Source organism: Gymnoscopelus microlampas, assembly GCF_963454915.1.
Source record: "Gymnoscopelus microlampas genome assembly, chromosome: 21".
Taxonomy (NCBI): domain Eukaryota; kingdom Metazoa; phylum Chordata; class Actinopteri; order Myctophiformes; family Myctophidae; genus Gymnoscopelus; species Gymnoscopelus microlampas.
The window spans coordinates 22,103,909-22,119,514 of NC_139958.1; the positions used below are offsets into that span (position 1 = coordinate 22,103,909).

The following is a 15,606-nucleotide window of genomic DNA, read 5'->3' on the forward strand; positions in this document are numbered from 1 at the left end:
GGTTCAAAAGCTATTCAGCTGACCAAGAAAACAGTGTTATTTGAGTGTTTGTCATTACTGTAAGAATGGATTGTTTATTTTAACCACTGCTGTGCACTATCTAATTCAATAAGAAGATATCACGAATAACTGAATTGATTGAGATGCAAGTATTATAGAGCTTTATCGATTAGATCCCATTAAAGCAATCATTTTATAGGATGATAGGCACTATGTTGATGGAGGGGAGAGAACCCCCTGGAGTCCCACTGGTGGTGGTGAATACACTATGCAGAAAGATGGTGAAATCTCCTTCTTGCTGAACTACTGTACTACTAGGACAATGGAAACAATGGTGGAGATGGGGTTGGAGATAGGCTGCACAATGCTCAGTCTGAAAGAGAGAATGACATCACAGCCAGTGATGTTTGTAGAACGCATTGCCTGATTGGCTAACAGCAAATGCAAAGAGTCTGATTGGCTATATGTTCAGGCATAGAATTAGTGAATGAAAAGCTTTGGCAGCGTGGGAAAGCGGAAGTGACATAATACGCAAAAGTTTGTAAAATATTCATTATTAATTTAACTCTGAGAATCTACAAATGTAACCATGGGTCCATTTGGTTATATCTGTTACAATTGGATAAATTAACACGGAGGATTTTACTGCGTATTGATTTAACATGGCACCCAATGGAAATGGAGGCCTTTGCTGCTAGTTTTAAGCACAGCCTAAAGCACTGGCCTCATAATGTCATGAATGGGTTGTGGGACTTCATGTCTTAGCCACGCATAGCTCCTCCTGAACAGATGCTAGCCCCCCCCCCCCCCCCCCCCCCGCTTCTGGGCTGCACAAACAGAGTTCCTTCCTTCGCCAAAACGACAGAGCGATGATGAGACCCGAAACGCTCAAGACAAGCACTTTTCCAGGCTCAGTGTGTTCCATTTGATCTCTCACAAGTTCCCTTCACTGACTTCCGTTCGATGCCTGCAGCCAGTACAAAACACTGGTGACGATGGCCTACAAGGCAACCAAGGGTATGGTACCTCCTTACTTTCAGGACATAAACCAACCCCACAACCGCTAACGCTCACTTAGAACAGCTTAACACAGGAAGGCTGTTCGTCCCGTCCCTAAAACACCCTGGCCAATGCCCCACTTGTGACACACTAGACTCTTCTCCCTCCTTTCTCCCAAGCTGTGGAACCTCCACCCCTCAGCGAGGACCGCAGACTCACTCCCCATTTTCAGCTGCAGAAAAAAACTCACCCCCAGTACTCCTTCCTTGTATCCCTTACTGTTGCCTTTTTGATAGAAGCTAGTTATAACATACAGATGTTGGTTACTTGTTCACATATGTTTGGTTATTTAAGATGGTAAGATTGTTAGATAGCATGTTGTTTAGACAAATGCTAGTTTGATGTTTTTCCTGGTAGCCTATAGTTTCTTTGAAGCACATCAGTGTTCTGTTTGCACTCTACTTACGTGACCATTACCCTGTCATTTGTTGTTGTTGGGGTATTTGTCAAGCACATTTAGTTGGCTAGGGTTCATGCCATGTACTCTGATCTTGCACTCATACATTGCTCTGCATGAGAGTGTCTGCTAAATTGAAATTTGCAGTCAATGGAAATTCTTTAACTTTACTTCTCACAGGGAATATTAGTCAAATGAATTAAGACTAATTACACATGGGACGAACATTTGAAAAAAATAGTAGATCTATAAGCTCACAATACGTGAACGTGCAATTCATTGTGAGCTTGTATATCAGCTATTTTTTGCCAAGAAATTTGTTGTGGAGGGAAATACTAGCAGACCTAGTATGGAGCCCTGGACTCAATTAAGTATATAATAGGATTTAAGTGGTTAATGAAGTCTGTTTTGAAAAGGAGTATACTGTAGCTGGAGAGCAGTGGGGATAGTTTGAGTTGGTTTGTTCTTGCAGCATTTTTATCATAATTTTCCTGGGAGGACACTAGCAACTTTGCAGCAAATACATTCACTAACCTGGAGGCTGGTTTCAGTACACAGTATGAATGTTGTAAATTATTGAAAGTATATGTTTAAAATGGCTTGGAATAGTTTGGTGAGGTACTATATGTGTCTATAGGAGAACTGTTTAATGCTACGACGGAAATAAAAACATTTATAAAATACTTAGTAGTGAGGACCATTAATTTCACAATAAATTACTCCATGTACACAGTAAAATCTTCAGTGTTTATTTAACTCTGAGAGTGTAAGACATGTTTTCGTTCTCAGAGTTAAATTAACTTGTTATGTTTTTAACTTTAACGTTACGTTACTTTGTATCAGCAACTTATGTTAATAAGAGTGAGCTTGCATGTTCTGTTAATTGCATACTTTATAGCGTCCTGTTTGTCCCAGTAATTTCAGCGTTTGAATAATGAGTCCACTGCACAGATAAGCGCAACTTTCTTTTTATTGCAAAGTCATGCTTTTAATTCTATTTGTACATTTCCTAAAGGTTGGACAGCCTCCGGTATTTGGTCAGGGCGAGATAAATGTGTAGTTGTCTCTGTACAGGGGGAGAAGAATAAAATCAGCCATCCCAAAAAAGAGCTAGCTCTGTATTATCCTGACTCAGTCCACACTCACACGTCTACACTACATTGTTATGCCGGCATTTGAAAAGGTTCAGCTGAGATTTCAGCGACGCAGAGAGACAGAGGGAGGATGAAAGACTAACAGCGGGAGGGGGTTTAGTGTTTTTGTTTTCGGGGGGTGTTGGGGGGAAGTGGGGGCTGAACCCTGTAAGGTCTGTGAGTGACCTGGAAAAGCCGAGTTAAGTGAGTGGAACTGCACTGCAGTTATCCTCACTGAAAGTGCTGACAACCTAAATGGAGGAAAAGTTTGAGACCAAGCACTCCTCCTGAAAGCTTCCCTTTCTCCCAAGCCAGACATCAGTTTGTACTGTCGCTGCTACTAATGGTGATTCTGCTGTTTGCTGGAAGCCTGTCTATCAAGACCCTGATTGGTAGCTATTAACGTCTCAGCTGGGGCCCAATCACTGTACACCTGTGCTCCCTGGGATCTAGGGTTGCTGTGGCAACGTAGATGTGCTCTGAGGGACTAAATCGAAGAGCTGTCACCATTAACCACATGAAACATATTCGTGGCATCTCATAGGCAAATATTCAACGAAAATAGACGATCTACAAGGTCACAACGCGTCACGGCGTTGTGAGCAAGCACCTACTGTATGTTCCGCTGTTCAGGATGAAGCCAATGCAGAAGTAATGAAAACGCTGCAGTTCTCATTCATCGCCTAGCAGGTGGCGCTAATTCCCCTCCTGCGGCTGCAGAAAAAACGTTTATTCCATCAGAGACAATGGGAACTTGAACCGACTTTACACCGACTTTATTAACTTAGTAAACCTTTTCATAAAGACTTCATGTTTTCAATCGCTAGTTTCAAGTCTTCTTTCGCATACTGTAGCATGATATGCGTTTTTGTAAATGGTCCCATTAATTCTAAAATTGATGATAAACCAAGATATGCTCTTGAGGGGCTTGTGGTTGGGTTCTACTGAGGAAAGACCCACCCCTCACTCCCCCTCACACCAATAGCACACCGTTTCCGGTTTGGTGGCACTCGCAGCCAGTTTTCGCTGAATTAGAGGCTTCAAAACGGGTCTGTAGAAACCAATGGGTGACATCACGGTCCCTTCCATATTTTTTTCACTGTCTGTGGTTGCGAGCTTGCAGATCGTCTATTTTCGGCAAATAGATTTGATGTGGAGGAAAAAAAGGCGGGGACCAAGTATACTGTAGACCCCCGGGGGACCCCGGTCAATGAAGTATAAAGGGTTTAAGTGGTTAAAAGTTTAAAGCAGACGTACTGGCTGACTTTGGTATTCAGGGAGGGTGATGGCATGAATTGGAAGTTAGCTTAGTGGAAACCACAATGTTTTTTCTCTGGTTGGGTTCTTCAAGTTGCTATGCTGATTTCAAAGAGTCCAATAAGAGTGGACAGTTGTATGACAACCAGTCAGGTACAACACATGCACCTTTTTCACCACTTAAAAGGAAAAAAACATTCACCACATTGATCGGCGACATTCCTCTTTACTTCACACGTCTAATTTTGACAAGGTGTGGTGATGTTCTTGTTTTTCCTAGGTCGGTGTACTCTGTAATGTGGACAGAGGCACACGTCCAAATCCATTAATTACTCACACTTACTTCATGGCTAGAGTAAAGACAAGAGTTCCATTCCACTCTCTTTTTTTCTATTTTCTGACCTTAAACACAGCTGTCCCAGAGGGGCTGAAAAAAAAAAAGAAAGAAAAAGAAACGAGGGACAAACTCAACGCTGAGGGACTTTTTTCCTCTGTGTTTGTCAGGCGGTTTGCTCACACAGGCCCTTCAGAGAAAAAGACCAGGGGAAAAGCAGATGGGCCTAGTCGTCTGTGGTTACATATGCATCTACAGAAATATGTAGCAGCGCTCCCTGTGAAGGAAAGATCTGTCATATTTCACCCACTCCGAGAAGAAATAATTGGGAGAGAGAGAGAGAGAGAGAGAGAGAGAGAGAGAGAGAGAGAGAGAGAGAGAGGAGAAGGAGGCAGAGGAAGACATTTTTTTTGTAGGTTTGTTGGGTTTGGATCCAGTTTGCTGTTGTCAGTGCTCCAGTGGGTTGTCAGGTCTCTGTGTGGCTGGTCTGTGCCCAGAGAGAGGGAGAGGCTGGCAGCCCGGCAGCGCTCTGGCTCTTCCACAATACCCATACTCTTACTGTGCTTTAGTAAATCATTTGGATGGAGTCTGGTGGATAAAGTGGTGGTTGGTAGCACGGTTCAAATGCTGTTTGTTTGTGAGTAGAAAAAGAAAATGACTCGAAGTGCATGTTCTATATCTATTACTGTACACGTATATCTGAGCTGTGGGTGAGCAGTATGGTTGCACAACCACACGTCTGTTCACACATGGAAGATTCACACATAAATACATGTACATACTGTACAGTACATAAACGATGCCTCTTACACACACATGCACATGCACTTACGCGCACACTCACACACTTTCTATTCTGGCTACATTTTGCACAATCAAGGCAGCCAGTTAAAATTATAGCAGTGATAATGTGGTATTACATTTGATGCTGTTTTGATGAAGAATTATCTGTATTGTGTATTGGTGTAACAAGTAATCATAAAAAGGTCATCATTATAATTTAGTTTCATACTCAGTTTTTATTTTTAACTTTTAAAACTGTGTCTGGATAATTTCCACAATGCCTCACTATGCTTCTCCTAAAAGAATAATGCTGAGGATACACAATGAAATCTCCAGTGTTAATTTAACTATTTATAACTCTTGAGAGTTCTCTCAGAGTTAAATTAACACTGAGGATTTGACTGTGTAGAGGCTCCCTATCAGGCATGTTGGGTGGTTGTGTTTTGAATGGAGACTGTGTTATCTCTACCCTTATGGAAGATAGATCTTTCAGAACAGACACAACACATTCATTCTCTGAAGTGCAGAGAGTCCCTTTGAAGCAACACACGCACACGCACGCACGCACGCACGCACACAGGCACACAGGCACACACACACGCACGCACGCACGCACGCACGCGCGCACACACACACACACGCACGCACGCACGCACGCACACACACACACACACACACACACACACACACACACACACACACACACACACACACACACACACACACACACACACACACACACACACACACACACACACACACACACACACACACACACACACACACACACACACACACACACACAAGCAAACAAGCGGCAGACATTTATGTTGGCTCTGTTCACCACCATTACCAGTGGAACTTTGGCCTGGAAGGGCTGAAATGCTGCGAGTGAGGTTTCCGAAATAGCACACAGATTTAGTCATCAGAAAGAGTTGTATGCTATGAATACATTAGACACTGCCCAGTCCTCCCCAAAAGTCATTGTTACATATGTTTCCATCTCCATGCATAATTGATATACACTTCTTCTTTCTGGGCAGAAAAGGAGAGGTGATTTGGTGGAAAGGGCCTTCTGAACTATTTTTTTGTGTGACACAGGACTGCATAACTATGAAGAGAGGAAAATAAAGACATACCGTACTATAGACTAGATGGGGTGGGAGAACTTTCTAACAGCCCCACGAGGGACCTTTCCATTCATTACCTCCATGAAGCTCTTTCATTAAACCCCAAAGCGCCCGCACGCAAAGTGACAGACAGTCGTCCTTTTTTCACGCCCAAGAATATGCAGCAAGCTCATAAAACAGACTTAAATCTGCTTTGTGAGAGAATGCAGCAGCTTTATCACGCCTCTCTCTTTTCTTCTGCCATGGCCTCCATCTCTGTCTCCACTTCACAGCACTTGTGACAACCCTGAGAGAAAGGCAGGGTTCAGAGGTGACGCGGAGCCCAGAGCTGCTGAGCCTGTTGCCATGGAAGCGGGATTTTAATTCAGGCATCTCCTCAGTCGTCCGGGGTCCTGCCGTGTTATCGTGGGTAACGAGTCATTGGTGCTCTGCAGGGAAGAGGCCCCGCTGTCATGCTTAAGTCCAATGGTTTTACTGTGAGGAAGTCCAGGGAACACAAAGGATTTTTTTGCTTGGTGCTCTCTCTCACTCGTAGAAGTAGACACAACACTTTTATGGGGAAACTAAGTTAGGTGAATTTAGATAGCTGACCGAGCGTAATTTGAGAGTATCATTACAGCATATTGTACTGCCAAGGGCCAGTTACTAGTGGTTCTTTGGTGTCAAAGTATAATATTGGTTCGAATTACTTGTTATTGAATTTACAATGACCTTGAAATTCAACCATGTTTTGCAGTTATACTTATACGTAAATCCAAACCTTTAGGCTCTTGGAACACCTCTTAAGTGGAAAACAGTGCAGCAGATCCCGTTTCCCTGTTTTCTCTCATACCGTGTAAATGTCAATGGCTGCATTTGATTTTTAGCCCCAGTTCCACTTAACAGGGGAGGTTAAGGCTTAAAGTACACAGCGGCTCGTCAGGTCACCTTGTCAGGGGAATGGCGGAGTTTCCTCCCAGTCGACATGGAGAGAGCTGGGGAGGCGGAACATGGAAGGCGGTGAAGGTGTCAACAGTAAAAGCACTTCAGAGTGCCCGGTGGAACAGGAAGTGTGTGTTCATTAAGGCTACCCTTGGGAGAGAGGGTGTCAGGAGGCCAGATCGGATCCCTTTGGCAACGAAGCAAAGATTGCCCTTCAGGTGTTCAGCTGTCAATCACTGCATGGTTTCCTGTGCACAAGGCTGTGATTCAATCTAGCGCTCGCTCATTTCCACCCTGCTCTGTCCTCTGCCCTCCTCCTACTCTCCCAGCGGTCGAGTCAGACCTAAGAAAACATACATTTCCGTTCCAAATGGCAACAGGGCTTTCCTTGCCTTGTCTTTTTTTCAGACCACCCATGAGAACATCTTCATTCAATCCTCATAATGTTACTTAAAGTGTTATTTCCCCATCTAAGATTGAGTTTTCATCAGTTTTTACTTGTATCATGTCGATGAATGGGCTCTTTGCATGGTCCTCTGCCCCTGCCAAAAAAAAACAACCACACTGGTGGCTTGGGAATCTAAAATTATCTGGTGTCTTGGGAATCTAAAATTACCTTAAAGCTATGGAAACCTTGATATATCTGGGCATTGCATACAGTACATTAAGTATCTCAGAAAAGTTTGTAGAAACGTTTTTGTGTCAGTACTCCTATTCTTAGTCCTATTCTTAGAATCTTTGAGCATTTGAACGGTACAGAGATGATAGAGATGGCTGCACCATTGAAGATGAAGATGGCTCTCATTTCTCTTCTGTAGGCTATATAGTGCTTCGGGCAGGACTGATGCTTTTTACTCTTGGCTGGGGTCACTGTGTTATCTGACCTATAGACCCAAGGAGACCACTGCAATGCTCCACAAACTCCTAACCTCAAATACAGTACTGTGCCCTAAAGTTTAGGGTACAGTCTATTTGGTTCCATTTGTACATTGTCACAGCTACAGACCTGTCCATTTGGTTCCTAATTTAGCTGGCACCCCACGTTGAGAACTAGTGCCCTAAACCCTCCACGCAGCTAAGAGACGACACATCACCAACACATCAACGACATATCAATGACACATCAACCAAAACAAATTAGCAACACATTTTAAAGACTTATACGCACTAGTTTTGTGTTTACTTTTATCTTAAACCAGCATGCAATATGGGCATGCATGCGGCTTTGGTACAGTAAGAGTTAAATGATTATTCAAAGAAAGCAAAGTAATCTAAAACTTTACATGAAATATGTGGGGTTCGTCATGCATTTCTTTTCTCACAATATCCTGCCATCATATTCTTTTACATCAGTATTAAAGTATAGAAGCATCATATCTATATCTTACTGTAATGGGTTATTTTACAGTAGGGCGCCCCAGTGCATTCTGGCACATTAATATTTATTATAGCCAAGATTTCCACACTCATAATACTACTAGCAGATGCAGAAACATATGGCTTGTTGTCTCAGAGCAAATTATTGAATAATCATTGTGTAACCTTTCGTGGCTTATCCTCCAGGTGTGTCATTCAGTGAAGCTGATACAGTATGTGCGGCAGAAAGGGAAAATGAATAAATTACATCGGAGATATTGTAAGTTAGAGATAATGCTGAGTGAAGAAGCAGTAGACCTGATAATACATTTTCTGTAGAGGGCACATTTTTTCACATCTAATGTACACATTATATATTAAACGTCTCCCCGTTCTTTCACTTCTCACCCCTCCGTCCACCGCTGCAGTCAATTTATGATTCAATTTTGATAAAGTATTACAGCAATGCGTAATGAATGGTATTGCTCTGCACTGACACTTCAAAAGTGAGTGCATGGTATGGCGTGTTTTTAATAATGTACAGTATCACTTATTAGCGTTGTATCAACACATGGGGTGCGTTCGGAAATTGCTCACCGGAGCGCACTCGCCTATTAGTTTGTATTGGCCAGTGCGCTCAGTGCTATATTTCCGAACGCACCCTTGATTACACTGTAATATCCTACTCAACCATAACCCACACACTCCAGTCGCCTCCGTAACTTGTTATGCCTGATATACACTAATAATTTATTTTACAGCGTGGCTCCTCAGAAGCCGGCCGCCTAGAAGAGGGTCTGTCTGTCTGTCTGTCTTTCTCACATATCTTTTATACTTTTTTAAATATTATCTTTTAAGGAAGCGAATGGGGCTCTTATCCTACTGAAACCTGCCCAAATCGAGTCATATGTCATAGATACAGTATGTCATAGACGACTGACATCATAGATGACTGACGTCAGAGGCTGGCCGCTTGAAATCCGATTAGAGCCACGCTCTATATAGCGTGGCTCCATACTGCTGTATAGTGAAGCACATAAACATCAAGTCCAATTTACATTAAAGCATGTTTAAAAAACAGTGTTGACCAAAGTTCCGTACAGCATATAAAAAACAACAGACAATAACAGTAGGTTAAAAAATGTGAGTAAAAGCCACATAAAATGTAACCAACAAATAATAGAAGGTTCAGATGCCAGGGAGAACAGGACAGGTGTGTTCAGAGAAGGGGCAGACCTAACAGGGAAAGGTACTGTATGTAGGCTGTTACACAGTTTTGCTCAGAAGATCTAAATCTGTGGTTCTCAAATTGGGGTCCGGAGACCGCAGGGGTCCTTGAGGGGGTTCCAGGGTTTCGCCAGCAAAATCAGTTGATATTAAACAGATATCAAAATCGGTTTAACTACTATATCCATTGGCTAGTTGAAAATAGCCGATCTTCAAGCTCGCTTGTGGATATTTTCCAAAATTCTTGAAAAAAAAGTGGAACATTTTAAATAATTTAAAAAACAATTAACACCACAAATCTTTGTGACACCCCTGACACAAAATCTTTTCATATTAATTTGAAGGTCCTTGAGAAGTTTGAGAAGCACTTTAAATGACCTTGAGGTGTTGAGAGGGCAGTGTAGCTCAGACACATGGTCCATTTAGGGCTTTAAAACAAATAATACAACTTTAAAATCAGTTCTGTGTCTGACTGGGAGCCAATGAAGGGATGCCAGTATAGGGATGTTCAATAAACAAAAGAATAAGAACCAAAAAAATGGGAAACAAAATAAAACAAACTGCATTGTAACTGTGATTAATCCTGTATAGATTGCCCATTTGTTAACGCACAATGTACAAATGTGTATTCATCATACATTACATTTCAGTATACTTGGATTTACCCACCACTGCTGCTAAAATGATTGGACTGAAAGGTATCTTACTGTTTTAGTCTTTTTATTAAGTTTTTATATCCATCATTAAAAACCCCATCCCTTTCCATTACCCCATCCCTGTGTTTACCCCAAACAACAATTGAATACAAATTCATCATCCTCTCTCTTTGTCACTCGTACATACCATCATTGCCTCAGTTACTCTCCAAACATACTGTAAATATATTTTATTAAGGCATTCGTGTATTTCAGTATACCATCCCTTCACCACAAAAATAAAAACAGCATCCTAATACTGACAATAAAACATTTCATCAGAACCTGTAATAAATCGAGACCACATACCAAGTGTATTTTTCCATTGGGATAGATGCCACTACATTTGATCATCTTGATCATTCCTTATTAGTATTCCTTAAATTACATTATTATTTCTTTGTAGTCTTGTTCATATTATATCCAATGTTATTATTGTTGTGTTGTGCTCTGTTCTGTCAAGAGTTTTGCAGACTTTGCCACACTAGCAGTTTGCTGCTTGTACCTGCATGAGTACCGTAGTGACAAATACATTCTCTTGATTCTTGATTGATGTGGTCCTGTTCTCAAACAAACAACCAAACTAACAAAAAGCAGAAAATAAAATACAAAAAATAAAAATAAGTGTGCATTAGAGCTCGCATCAAAACAGCAAACAGACTGGCAGGTCCTCCCACCAGACACAAGTCAATACGCATCAACAGTTGAGAATAGCAGCAGACATCAGCCACTGATAACTTTTTCAACACTTTGTTCAGTTGAAAATTATGTTCTTGTCAGACGACATGTCACATGACACTTTGCCGCTGAAGTGTAAATCAGACCTTCAGGCAGCCAAGGGGAGAAATATCATGATGCCATCGCTTGACAGCTCTCTCTGGGTAGAAGACTAGCAGAGCCATCTTAGCTAAAGACAAGCTCCTGTGACTGACCTTCACTGTGTCTTTGACCCCCTCCACTAATGAGGACATCTGTGCGCAGGGCCTCCCGTGTGTTTGTGTGTTTGCGCTGTAGACCACGCGCACACTACGCATATCCACACACACACACACACACACACACACACTCAATGACATTGATTAACCACTTGAACCCATTCTGAGGGGGACATTCACTGAAAGCCTTGTAGATCGACTACTTTCCGTGAACAGATTTCACAGCACATTTCTTAATGTATATCTTCCCCTATTTTTTTTTCTCTTGACATCATGGAGCTGATGCTGGTAGTAAATGATTGGGATGTAGTCTATCTTCGGTTGACCTAACAGCTAACTAACCAATCACATGTCAATTGTACCTCCAGGCTATGGGATGTAGTGAGTGAAGTGGATCGCCATTCGCCACTCAGCAAAGCACCTCCATTCTAATGCAAAATTAGGGAACTGGTCAAGACTTATTTTACTTAACCGGTAATGGCTAAATTAAGCCAGATTAATAGGTTTTAATAGGGTGTTCTTCTGCAGTCTCCCATGGAGAAGCTCCTCACTGACAGGTGAAAAAGAGCAGGCGATTCCATTTTTGTGTATCGGAGGAGGCATGTGGTTTCAATACCAAGGGCAGGGCAAGGCAAGTTTATTAACAAGGTAATTCAAAGTGCTTTACATAAAACATTAAGCATTGAGACATTAAGACACAGAACATGAAGAGTGCACTAAAGAAACATTGTAAAATTGTGAATATATATACAATTTAAAAAATAAACAAGTTGGACCATATTGGTCCCTAGTAAGACCAACCAGTAGGGCTCATCAGTTGGAATAATGGAATAACAACTAAAGGAGAAAAGTGGAAAAACTAAAACTAAACAAAAAACTAAACAAAAACTAAACAAAAACTAAAAAAAAAGTACTGTGTATTTCACTCACTATCAGTCAATATCTATCTATCTATCTATCCATCAATCTATCTATCTACAGTACCATCCATCCACCATCAACAGGGTCCAACCATATACTGGGATTTGACACATGCTTGTTACTTGTGGGGCCTTGACTCCTCTATTGTCACATCACTCTATTGTCATGACATTTGGAGGACAAATGTCTGCCTGTATGTGTTTTTTTCAGCATCTAACTGTCTGTCTATCTGTCTGTCTTTCTCGTCCTGTTGTCTGTCTGTATTTACCCGGCCCCTGCCTGCCTGTCTGTGTCCGTGACAGACATTTGACTCAAATAAAGGACTCAACTAAAGGATGAACTGATTAAAAATAGGTGGTCAAAGGTGAAGGTTCACTGTGACCTCACAAAACATGTATGTTCATTATTCTTTCACAAGTCTTCAAATCACTACATCCGCTATGGGTCTGGAAAGATATGGATGTAAACTGCAACTGGAGGTATTTCTAGTTGTCTCTGTCACATTGACTGCTTCTGGTTATGTCTGTCTTCTTTCTCTCTGTCTGTCGCTCTCCCTCTTTCATGTGCGTCTCTGTCATTCATTTGTCTCCTTGTTTGACAGAACTTTATGACAGCTGACATGTGGCAATTTCCCTGTTAATGATAAGAATGTGCCAATTACCCTCCCTGAATGTTCCACTGCCAAACAGACACTAATGAGCAGTGTTTGTTGAGTTGTGCGGGTGTGGGTATGTGAGGTGTCTGGGTCTTTGTGTGTATGTGAGTGTGCGTAAGTGGATACAATATCTGTTGTTGAGGCAAAAAGGCTAATCGCACAACCCCTTTGACTTCAAATACAGCAAAGTAGATGTATTCAAAAATGAACAAGAGGGGGTCTAATAACGGTGTGGCTTCACTGTGGATCTCTGACTTCATTTGGAAAAGTTTCAGCCCAATCTGAGTTCCATTGACATCCAGCATAAATTTAAAGTTATAAAAATGACTAAAATATTCACAATATGTGAAAAATATTTAGGGAGTTACTTCCTTGGCCTGCTGGCAGAGTGCTAAAGCGATTTGGCCTTAATTGGACCAGCGATTTGCAAATTTGGACCCGGACAGACAGACAGACACATACTGTTGACCCTCTTCTATAAGGCTCGGCCTCTCCACTACGTAAGACTCTTGTGCAAGTAAAGACATCACATAGTAGCAGATATTTTCACATGTCTCTCCCATTTTCCATTCCCTTGATTGGCTTCCGGTTTCTGCCCACACAGAGTACAAAACACAGGTGGTAGCCTACAAGGCAACCAAAAGCATGGAACCCCCATCCAACCGTTCAACCCTTCCCACTCACTTATATGGATAACACTCTACGCGTCCTAGACTCATCTCCCTCTTGGCTCCCAAACTGCGGAATAAACTCCCCATCGCAGTCAGAACTGCAGACTCACTCCCGTTTTTCTTCTTTTAGTCTGAAGACTCACATATTCAGACTCCACCTCACCCCCTAACATACCTCTCCCCTTGTATCCCCTCTCATCTTTTTTCTAAAGATGCTAGTTTACTATGCAGATATATCTTGGTCAATTGTTCTCATGTTTTTGTTACTTAGGTTTGTTTTTTCTTGACCACAAATGTTAAGAATGTGATTTAGATACTGTAGCATATTGTTTAAAAGGATTCTAGGTGAACATTGTTCTTTCTGCACTTTACTTATTTGACTATTTACCTTGTTTGTTGACTAGAGTTCATGCTTACTCTCACACTTTTAAGTTGCTCTGGCTAAGAGCATGATCTGCTAAATACCTAAACTGTCATTTGTAAAACATAGTTGTAAGCGTGTGGGAATGGAGTATATTCACAGTCATACTGTATGCATAAATAATGTAATGGGAGCTTAAATGACTGACATGGCGACAGCATGGTCTTCATCGTGAGGGATGTTTCCGACATACACTGGGCCGGTGTTTGCTTTCATCTCAAAGACATCAGACTCCATCTCCTCCTGAGCCTCCGCCTCGGGTTCAAGGCTGGCAGTCATTGCAGCCTTGTCTGAGCGTGCTGAGCGCTGCGTCTTTGTCTCGTCCACTTTGTAAGGCCAATCACCGCAAAGCTTTATGGGCCCGGTGCTGAGGATGTTCTGTACAGGTGAAGTGGAGGGAGTGGGCTCAACAGAAGAGGCGTTGAAGGACAGACCCATCAACGTTGGGTCTGTGATGGTGATCTCTGTGGGCTCCTCAGCTGGCTGCGTCTCCAGAAGGATGTCTGCGGGCTCCAAAACCTCCTTCTGAGCTTCCACCTCTGGTTCACAACTGGCAGTCATTGTGGTCTTGTCCAAGCCTGGCAAGTGTGTCTTCATCTCCTCCACGTTGAGGTGCACCTCATCACGTAACTTTATGGGCCTGTTGTTGAGGATGCTCTGTACAGGTCCCGAGTCATTAAACGCCACAAAGCCAAAGTTAGGGAGCTTCCCACCCCTCTTGATACTGAGCTTCAGGACTGTCCCATACTGCTCAAAGTACTCCTTGAGCTCTGCCTCGTCTACATCATGAGGGATCTTTCCGACAAACAGTTGGTGGGCGTCGGGATACCTGACTCCCCGCACCTGTGTCTCTCTCGTCTTCATCTCCTCCACGTTGAGGTGCACCTCTTCACGTAACATTATGGGCTTTTCGCTGAGGATTCTCTGTACAGGTGCCGAGTCATTAAATGCCACAAAGCCAAAGTTAGGGAGCTTCCCACCTCTCTTGATACTGAGCTTCAGGACTGTCCCATACTGCTCAAAGAACTCCTTGAGCTCGGCCTCGTCCACATCATGAGGGAGCTTTCCGACAAACAGTTGGTGGGCGTCTGGGTACTTGACTCCCCACACCTGTGCCTCTCCCTTCTTGCCTTCCCGCACTGGCCTTGGGCCCTTATGTACGGCTGGCGGGCCTCCTGGTGGTCTCTGTGATGTTGCCTTCACTGCCGTGCTGACAATTGCTGTGGCCTTGTATGAGCGTGTGAAACGTGTCTTCATCTCTTCCACGTTGAGACGCCAGTAACCATGCAGCTTTATGGGCCTGTTGCTGAGGATGCTCTGTACAGGTCCCGAGTCGTTAAATGCCACAAAGCCAAAGTTACGGGCCTTCCCGCCACTCTTGATACTGAGCTTCAGGACCGTCCCATACTGCTCAAAGACCTCCTTGAGCTGTGCCTTCTGCACATCGTGAGGGATGTTTCCGACAAACAGTTGGTGGGCGTCGGGGTACCTGATTCCCTGCACCTGTGTCTCCCCCTTCTTGCCTTGCAGAGGGAGATGCTTTCTGGTTACTGTCTCAAATGACACAGGGCTGTTTTCCTCCGGAGTAGGGGGAGCTCTCGTCTTCTCCATCATCATCATCGATTCATCATCAGTATAAAAATCCAAACTATTTTATTATTTGAAGGGATTTTTTTGAATCAAGACAAAAGGTCTGTTCGATTATCATCTA

The 15,606-nt window shown here is 42.8% G+C and overlaps 1 protein-coding gene across 2 annotated transcripts in view; it reads left to right on the forward strand.

The window, feature by feature from the left end:
• unc5cb (unc-5 netrin receptor Cb) overlaps positions 1–15,606 on the forward strand; it is a 234,724-nt gene that overhangs the window by 110,767 nt on the left and 108,351 nt on the right. The window lies entirely within an intron of this gene.